Source organism: Nannospalax galili, unplaced genomic scaffold, assembly GCF_000622305.1.
Source record: "Nannospalax galili isolate Female #2095 unplaced genomic scaffold, S.galili_v1.0 scaffold891, whole genome shotgun sequence".
Classification (NCBI taxonomy): Eukaryota; Metazoa; Chordata; class Mammalia; order Rodentia; family Spalacidae; genus Nannospalax; species Nannospalax galili.
In genome coordinates, this window is record NW_008330576.1 from 2,201,393 (window position 1) to 2,207,497 (window position 6,105).

Here is a 6,105-nt window from a genome sequence, read left to right on the forward strand (position 1 = left end):
GAGAGAGAGAAGAAAGGAGGAGAAGAGAAGGAGGAGAAAGAGGAGCAGGAGGAAGGAAGGAAGTCAATAATAGCTGCCTTCCTAAACCATTTCCAGGTTATACTCTGGTCCCTTTCCCTTCTTGTCTTCACCTAACATTAAAATTTGAGTTGGTATATCTATTGATTAATACAAATAAGCAGTATAATAAAAGCCAGAGAGACAAAAGTTGGAGAAATTGCTTTGGTGATCTTTATTATAATCAAAAATAGTAAGGCTAGTGCTTTCAGCGAAGGTGAAAATAAGCGCTTTGATGTTTCGGCAGCCTCTGTCATTTCATTCCTGCCACATTTTCTCTTCAATTCTAAGGTGTTTAGAGTCCCCTTCAGATAGTGCAGATATTGCCTGGGAAAGTAAAAGGGAAATAAAGAATTATGTCATTTTATTTTTGACTTCCTAGAACCCCCAAATTTCTGATCTTGTTCCTTTTGTTTTCAGATCACCTCTGTGAGTTAGGTCCCAGTTCACCTCTGGAAGCTGAATCAATCATCTGTATGTGCTTTGAAATATATAAAATAAGGGAGGAAAAAAAAACACAACCAAAGTACCTGCTTAGTTCTTAGTATTGGTCATGTACCACATTTAACTGAGGTCAACCTTGGTGAACCCATAAGCCTTTGGGAGAACTTTCAGTTGCTATCTCTAGCCTTCAAGTACTTCATTTAATCGTCTTTGGATTGATATTTTTAAAATTTTCTCTGCATCTTTTGCTCTCTGGGTCATCTGATGCAACTATCAAAATTATACAAGCCATGGCTGAGATGCCTGTAAAGAAATGAGGTTAACAGAACAGCAAAATATATACAAAACAAGAAACAAACAGAAGCCTTTTTCTAAAAAAACTGCATCAAAAAGAAGGTTCTAGAGAAGATGGTGATACATGAAAAGAACACGCTGTAACTGTGTTTTAATGTTATTGGAAATGGCCATTGGATAGATTTTTCCAACCTGTGAATGTCCCCAGAGTGCTTGACTTCCACGTTGCCTTGAGCAAGCTGATAAAATTCATCAAGAATTTCAGAGTAGTACAAAGTTTCAAAGGTCTGGTGGCTTCGGACAGACACTGAAGGAGGTCCAGGAGTTTAGAGTGGAAGGAGGCTGAGAAGAAAAGTTTGATGGAAACATCTTCATTTAGTGTGGAAGAGCAGAAGAGGGAAAATAGGTGAGACAGTGCAGGGTGTAGGAATCCTTTTTGAAGCTCCAAGGTCTCAAGGCCCTGTGACTCACATCTGCCACCTACTGGTCCCTTCCACTGTCCCTTGTGTCAGTCTTGGATGATGAGGAGCCCACTCCCACGCATCAGACAACTTCACTGGGACATCCAAGTCTTACCTTTTCTGTGATTGGTGATGCTTCTGCTTCCTGTCATGTTGGAACATGAGAAAGGGGGATGGAGTGACAGGTATGTGTCAGTGCTTTCATGAGTGTTTCTCATGGCTTTTACAAGGCTAGTCACACCAACTCTTCATGAAGCAAGTGAGTGAAGTCTAGGCTATTCATATGACACAATCTCCTTCCTCATCAACCTCTTTCTGCCATTCTAGAACATTGTAGCTGGCCATGATTAGTGATTTTTATGCATTAACTCTGCTGCTTCCTTGTATTTTAATCTTAGGCAAATCTCTAGAGTCATGTTGGTACTTTACATGCTGTGAAAATGGAAATTAATTGCATCTTGCTCAAGAAAACAATGACCCAATCTCGAAGAAATTCAAGTACAATTTCTCAGTGTACTATATGATGCCTTTTGATAGGATTGTTGATTCCACATTGCTCAAGATTTCAATATCAGTTCCAATATTATTTTCCAGCCTAACTTTCAAATAATCCTTTAGGACTTCAATCCTCGTGACAGTTCTAAATAAATGCTTATTCTTGGGATAAAACACTATACTTGGCTTCTAAAATCCCAGAAACATTGCCTAGTCATGCTGCAGTCCAGTTCTTCTGTTCAATCCTGGATTTACCAGTTCTGGAGACAAGCTGTTCAGAACGTTCCTCAAAGCCTGTGCTACCCAATTCAAGACACCGAAAAGGGCTTCCTTTGCTTTCAGCATCCCTGGCTCTCCTTGCGTGAGGCTTGGAATTCACCCTTCTGTGCCTTACTCTGCTACTCTGGACTAATAGCTTCCAGACCAGGATTCTGAGCGCTGATGTACAGACAAACACAAAGTCCCAAAGAAGAGCAATACTTTTCTGCTATGAACCGGGTGTGGTGATGCACGCCTTTAATCCCAGCACTTGGGAGGCAGAGGTAGGTGGATCTCTGTGAGTTCAACCCAGCCTGGTCTATATAGTGAGTTCCAGGACAGTTGACAGCTGGAGCTACAGTGAGATCCTGTCTCAAAAAGACCAAAAAAAAAAAAAAGCCAATATGGACAGTATACAAAAATTATGTCTATATTCCAATAAAACTTTATTTACAAAGACAGATGGCTGGGTATCATTCACACATTGCTGATAGCAATATAAAATGGCACAGCTGCTCTACTACATAGTTTAGAAGGAACTTAATTAAATATGGAATTTGTCATGTGTACACTTGGACATTTATCTCAAAAACTGGAAACTTGTATTCACATAAAAGCCTATACAAAATATTTATAACAGCTTAATTCATGATAAACAAACCTTAAAGCAGGTCAGCTATCCTTAAACACATGAATAGTTAAATACACGGGAGTAGATTTGTAGCATGAAATGAATCAGCAATGAAAAACAGGAACTTTGACATACCTAACAGCTTGGACAAATCTTCAGGGGAAAATGATAATGGAAAAAGTCAATTCAAAAGCTTATAAATTGTGTCAGTCCAGCTATATCGCATTTTGAAATTATGAAGTATTAGAAATGTAGAGGTGGTTAGTGTCAGGGATAGGAATGGGAAGGGAAGAGGGTGAATATGCTGTGAAAGGTCAAGATAAAATATTTTTATGGTTCAGCAGTTAACAGCACTAGCTGCTCTTGCAGAGGGCCCAGGTTCGATTCCCTACACCAACATGGCAGCTAACAAACATCTTTAACTCCAGTTCCAGGGGATTCAATGCCCTCTTCTGATCTCTGAAAGCAATGTAGGGCACGAGTATATTTACATACATGCAGGCAAAACACTCATACACATAAAAATTAAAAATAACAAAATAAAATGATTTTCAAAATATTTTCAGGGTGACAGTTGCTCTATTTCTGTAATTTCACATGTGAAATTACATGTGAACACGTGTGAAGGTAAACATATAATGAAATTTACATAGAACTAAAAACAAAAATAAAGATACAAATTAATACAAAATTCTAAGTAATATACACTTGTTGCAATCTACCTTTTATATATTATAACTTATGAAATCGCACCTTGAAATGTATTACTATTGTGGAATACTGGCTGAAACTTACACAAATCTCTTTAGTTTTATGACTAACTGCAAAAGCACAGTTATTGAAATTAAAATTATTGCTGCTGTAGCAGGCATGTGGAGGGAAAATCCTGCAAGTTATTGTTTATTGGCCTCTGCCCCAGAGTCCAACCCCTCTCATTTGCTTTGTGAGTTTGTCTTCCTTGGGTGGCAAATGGAGTTTGCTCTCCATTTGATGTGTCTGGTGTTTGCCACTCTTGATCCATGTCAATAATTTGCTATTTAGTAACTTTGTGTACTACAACTTCAAAATATGAATAAGTTGTCATTCTATGAGCTGGACAGCTTCAGTTGTTAACCTGATACACCTGGGTAGAAGGAACCTCATTTGAGGGATTTCCTCCATTGGACTTGTCTGTGGCCACATCTATGGGGCATTGTCTTGATTGTTGAGTGATATGGGAGGGTCCAGGAGGGCCCACCCTACTGTGGGAGGTTTCATCCCTGGTCCAGTATTGTATAAGAAAGCAAGTCCAAATTGAGCACTGGCAAGCAGCTATCCTCCATAGCCTAGCCTCTGCTTCAGCTCCTGCCTTCAGGCACCAGCACTGAGTTTCTACCTTGGGCTCCTTCAGTGATGAACTGTGACCTGGGCAATGTAAGCCAAATAAAGCCTTTCCTTCCTGTAAGGCCAAATTCACTGCTGGAAGGTGCACTCCCGTACCCCTCCAACCGTCCTTAAGACAACCCAAGGTAAGAATTCTCCAAAATCTCCCTTTAGAAAATCCTATTTAGTTTATTGCACTTACTGAGCTTGGAGTGCTGGTTTACTTAAAGAAGAGTGAGCACTGGCCCCCCCGCCCCCCCACCCCATTTACGGCTGTGCTGGAAAGTCCACACTCAAACATAGATCCTATGTATCCTTAGCTCCTGCCCCCTTACACAGCTAAGGTCAAATGACTGCGTGGGAGGGGTAACTGCTCCTCCTCCCTTGACTCCTTACAAGGAGTGTGGGAAGGAGGTGGGACTACAGCTTGCGGCCACAGTGGTTGGAGGAACTTCCAGGTAACACTTCCCAAGTTGGTATTGGTCAGAGTGCTTTGTCACAGCAATTGAAGACAAACTAGAACACCCTATCTCCCCCATACTACCTATTTTTTCCTCTGTTCACAAGTCCGTTGTGTGAGCGGCAGCAAGACTTGTTAAACTGCAATGATCCGAACCCAGGGGTCACCTCTGACTTCTCCTGCCACCTTTGGAACCTAATCACGTGACAAAACTACATGTTCCATTTCCTAAAACTTGTCTTCCAATTCCTGATGTTATAACTCTGAGTCAGACTCTTCTTATCTGTTAAGGCATTGATACAGGTTTCCATGTCTGATTCTTTCTTGCCTGCTTCTCCGTAATCATCCTACCTTGACCCACAGTGGGGATGAGGCTTTTCCCCTACGCAACTCCTTCCTCATTTGATGAAGGAAACCCTGATTCCTCAACTTGCTGCAGAGACTCTCCTTAATTAGTCTTTCCGCCATTCTCATTCACTTACTCAACCAGGTGAGCCATCCAAAATGGAAGACCTTCTATTTCTTACACTTTTATCTCTCGATGTCTTTGTTCTTGCTTTTTGTTGCATGACCAGAATCCCATATCTGTCAGTCAGAATTCTTTCAGATGCTTTTCAAAATAACAGTTTGCCAGGCAACCAAAGAGCTGTATTGATTCACAGCACATTGCTGCCCTGTCAAATCCCAAAGGATGCTAGTGTGATGCCTGTTTAACTAGAGAGTTGATTGACAGTGCCAAGACCCAAGAGAAAGACAAGTTAGATATGGCCCTAAATCTTCCTGATCTGAGTTGCCCAGACTTTAATATGACACCAGCATCTCCCTGTGTGCATCCTGCCCCTGTGCTGCTCCCTCACCTCTAGTGAGTCAGGTTTGCCTCCTGAGTAGTTTATGGCCAGTGCTGGGTGCTCTAGAATCAGGGCTGGATGATGATGATGTGTGAACTGTATCTGTAGAGATTCCTCAGCTTTTGTCATCATTTGACTTTATTTTTAAACAACTTAATATCTTTTGTGATAACAAAGCAGCTGAAAACTGGCAAAAACTCAACAGTGCATAAAATAAATGGAAAGATAAACTGTGGTGTACCCATACAGTACCTGAATGAGTGTGAACTGCTGACACAAAGAAGAGAAGAGAATTCTGCAATTCCATTTATGGAAATTTATATAAAATGAAAGCTGATCTGACCAGATCAGAGGTTTCCAGGAACAGGGAGAAATGGACAATGAGTGATCTTTCCTTGACATAGCTGTGTTCTGAGTGTGCTCAACTGTAAGAAGCTGCTGAACTGCGCACTTCTAGTGAGTTCAGTTCACTGTGTGCAGGTAAGTTCCCAGTAAAGTTCATAAGGGAAAATAAAAACAGTGGATGCCCACTCAGTGTGTGTCTAATTTGAGCAAATGTCCTAGAGCAGAAAATAATCAGTAAGATTAGTGGCAGCCAACACTAGCTCATGAGAGCTGACTGTGCATGTCCTATCTTAACCCACAGACAATGCAGTCAGTGACACACCTTTTATAGACTGAAATCAGGAGGGTCAGGACTATCTACTCCAGGGTAATTCATGCCCACCCTCATGTGTGAAGGCACCTCTTATAAACATTTACTGGCAACCACTGACTAGTTTAATCTTTAAGATA